Source organism: Leucopleurus acutus, assembly GCF_964270905.1.
Source record: "Leucopleurus acutus genome assembly, chromosome: 6".
Taxonomy (NCBI): Eukaryota; Metazoa; Chordata; class Mammalia; order Artiodactyla; family Delphinidae; genus Leucopleurus; species Leucopleurus acutus.
Window position 1 is genome coordinate 26,513,885 of NC_139149.1, and position 4,275 is coordinate 26,518,159.

Genomic DNA, 4,275 nt, shown 5'->3' on the forward strand with positions numbered 1-4,275 from the left:
GGATTTTTCAGCAGGAGCTGGAACCAGGGAGGAGAGGCCAAACAGAGAGACAGGGCAAGAAGTACCCTGGCTCGTCCTTTCCTCCTGCTCTCTAATCACCTCCTGTTGGAACCTAGTAAGGGGGTTGGAAACTTGTGAAAGGTAGTTTGTCAGAGAAGGGTCAAGATTGAACCTGAGTGCAAACAGGTGATGAGCGCTGAGACCAGCGTGAAGGTGGACCCTTCTTTAGGCAACAACTAGCTGCAGGAAGGGTGGTCTGTAGACAGCTTTAAACTGTCAGCTGTTTCAGTTTGTCTCAGCTCCAGAGAGCCAGCTGGCCTGCGGTTACACCCAACTTGGGCAGCCCACATCTGCTGCCTGAGTTAGAAAACGTGTAAGGGCCCAGGAATCTGAGTTGGAGCTGGCGCAACCCTAAGAGCAATGCTCTCTCCACAACTCCAACGTGGGTTGGAGACTTTGTCAAGTCTGAAGGGCAACTTGACTTCTCCCTGGTCCCAATTCTGCTTCCTCCTTCTTCCTTTCACAGATGTTGATACCTCATAATTATCTTGTACCCCAAACTCCATTTCAGCATCTGCTTCTAGATAACTTGAACTCGGACACAGACATAGTTAGCAATTCAAACCTCAGACAGGATCCAGGAGAGAGGGAGAAAAGAACACGTTGTAGATCTGGGAGGGGAAACCAGATTGTAGTTCTCTTTGCAAATTAGAGAAGTACCAGAAAAGGGCAAGTCCTCTGAGCTTCGGGACCTTGGGCCCATCATCGTGGAGGAGAAGAAAGGAGTGTGTGGTTGGATAGGTGGGTGGCTGTGAAGGAGGGATTCTGGAAGACATGAAGAGCTCAGTCGAAGGTGTCATAGTGGGAGTTCTCATGCTTAGTGCAAGAGGTAGTGCAAGAATTTAGGACCTGTCCTGGGTCCTAAATTCTGCTCCAGGGGCGGACTAGGAGCCACGATAAGAGAAAGAGTTTTTTCTTTTACGCTTTGCAGCCTCTGGGGAAACATATTTCACAGTATGGCAGAAGGAGGTGTGCAGATTTTAAATAAGCTGTCTTACAAGATTTTGTATACTGATTCATTTTTTTTCTTGCCCCATAAAAACCTTAAATCACAAAAGCATCATTGAGCCAGGTAGAAAAAGTCATTGTTTAAATACAAATTCTTTTTATTTTCTGGGATTTCATATTAGAAAGAAAGAAAATCAGAAAGGCATGATGGTAAGACATTACATAATGGAATTATTATGAACTTTGGTATAGGAAAGGAATTGTGTGGTAGTACACAGAGGCAAGGTGTGCCTTTTCTGTTTCTTCCAGAGTAGATTTAGGTGGTCTGTGGGCATGAATTTATCATGCTAAAGAAGATAACTAAAGAAGATAACTGTGCTAAAAATGCAAGTAATATTTTATAGCTATGTTGAGGAAGAGAGGTATCATCAAAAGTTATTCCCGAACATTTGGGAGCTTAAATGGGAAGTTCCTACTGATCTCTTGGGACATTATAAAACTCTAGGATATGTTGTATACACAGAAGGCGTGTTTGGACCATTGCCATTACTGGTCACGGTGGGTGGCCTGAGGAGGGCACTCTGGTGAGCGCAGGAGGTGGTCAGATGTCTCCTGTCACTGACCCTCATCTTGGCCCTGAGAACACTCCTTAGATTCCTGAGATCAACTAGAGATTTTCTGTTTTTATTCACGATGTATGCTTACCACCAGGGGTCGAATCGAGAGTGGAAAGCCTTCCTGATAACATGAGGCCCCTGTTGCCATGGCTAGCCACATCCATAGCAATCTGAGCTTGGAGAAGTGGCCTTACCAAGGCATTGCCTCTTCTGATAGGGATCTAAATATGGTGACCAAGGAGACACCAGGTACCGAGACAAATGTCTGAAAGCCACTCTTAGGATTCTCTTTTATGCTTAGTGTCGTGTGGGAAAGGAACCATAACTAGGGAAGGCAATCATTTTGTTCAATACAGAAATGAAAACACTTTCTGCTACGGTGACTTGATAATAAAATTTATGTATTGCAAGAAGCAGGAGCAACACCCCAGTACCTGCCTGATTTTCTTTAGTTATGAAGCTGAGACTAAATAATCAACATGAGAATTGTTTATAGATGCCCTCGTTTTATTAAAAAGCACTTGGTGATTCCACTTTAACCTTACGTGGTAATTCATCCAGAGTACAAGCAGCAAAGACATCATTATAATTATACATTAAAAATTGCCCTACTAGGATATAACTCTTTTACTGCTGTGATGTAGAATTCAGGGAGAATATGACCCGAGCTTGGTATTCGGAAAAGACAGTCACGCGTTGAAGCACTGTGTGGGTTTTATGATACACAAATTTCCATATTACCTTTAGCACAGCATTAGAATTTACTAGCAACTCTCTTTCCTAGGACTCTATTGATGTGCAGTAAATATCAGTAATAAAAATAATGGCGAAAAGTCGAGATTTCAATTTTGATAGATCCTACTGGATCCATGTGTAAGCACATGGGTTATTTAGAGTTTATGTGAAGCTTAGTTCTGCCCCCAGGAGACACATTTGAAAAGTTTTCGTCTGACGCAGTTTCCCTCTGTGCTCCACACTCCCCCCACCCTCCCAGCCACGGAAGACTTTTATTGCTGAATTTACGGTGGGAATGAAGATGTATCGTGAACACATGTTAGTGTGGATAAACGAAATCATTCTGATTTGGAATAAACCTTCTGGCAAGGAAGCCTGCTACCCTGTTTAAAAGATACTCTGGGGCTGCCTAAGGTGCCAGTATGCTAATACACTCATGGAGAACCAAGAATAAGCCCAGAATAAGAAAGTCAAATTTGGCCAGTAGAATCTGAGAGTTGGATCTTCCATGATGGAGATGAATATATATTGAGGATTGTTTGAGTTTAGTTCCATTTAGAACTCTCTGCAAGGCAGTCTTAGAGTCAAGAAGCCTCTTTCTGTTGAGTGAGACTCTAGGCTGAGAGGGGAAATATTTGGGCCAATATTTTGGGCCATCTGGGATGTTTGTTTCCTAGGCAAAGGGGATGGGTATTCCTGGGAGGGGCACCATGCCTTTCAGAGAAAGTCTTTAGTGGCCAGTTTGGAAAAAGGTAAATTTATATCTGGATTTACTGTTAACTTTGAAATGGTAAACTGTGCGTTTTTCATATACAGTGTACTATTGTTCCTTTAAGAGATTTCTCCGTAGTAAGCCTGAGTAAGAGATGTATGTATGTGATTGTCTGGTGATTCTCAGGAGGGACTCAGAATCCTTGAACTTGATAGGGTCTCTGTCACTGCCCACATACAGCTCTACCTAAGTCCCACCCTTCAAAACCATGTCCAAGGGCATGCCAGCAGATCTTTGGCTTTTGAGATTCTTGTCTATGGCTTTGATTTTTACTTCAGATACTGGCAGGTTCTTTCTCCACTTCAAGCTTTTATTTAGTTTGAGTGAATACCTTAGAAGCAAAACATGTGGAATCCTAAAACCACAGAGCCCATTCCCACCTGATTCATCTCTTCTTACAGTAAGACATTTGCTAAGATTGCAGTGTGCATTCAAAAGTTCTTCCCATGTATATATGTGAGTTCATTTATTTCTCACTATACCCTGTAAATGAAGTAATGTTAACCTCCTTTTGAGAATGAGAATTCTGAAGCCTCAAGAAAGAGTAGGTAGGGACCTACCTAAATAATTTGGGGAACAGTATTTGAACCCAAGTCTTTCTGGATCCTAAATCCACAGTGTTTCCCCGAGCCTTGAAATGGTCTTCCCTTAAATGTTTATTCAAGTTGATGACTGTTGTGCTTGGTTCACCTAAGGATGGTCAGACCTGCCCCTGGGCAGAACAGGAAATCTTCTTGCTGGAGAGATTTGTAGAGTATAGGGAAGCCCTGTCCCCACCCCGCCTCCCTAGTAAACTATTCTGGGGCTGGAGAGCCTGCTATTTTTCCATTAGTGTTTCATAAGTATAAATGCAGCCTTGTTCTCCAGTCGTCTTTTGCAGATGCGTCCTCCCTTGGGAGGGCTAATACACTAAAACACCCTCCCAGATTGCATTTCATTCTCTACTGAAATAAGCTGAATGGTCTTTAGAAAAAAAAAGTTCAGGTATTTTTTGTTACAGAATATTAGAGAAATACAGAAAGGTAAAGCGAATAATATAACATTTGTGTATATACCACCCAGCTTTATCAAATCTTAGTAATCTTCTGTATTTGCGTCAGAAGTTTTTCTAATATTCTTTTTAAAAAAAATTTTTTTTTATAC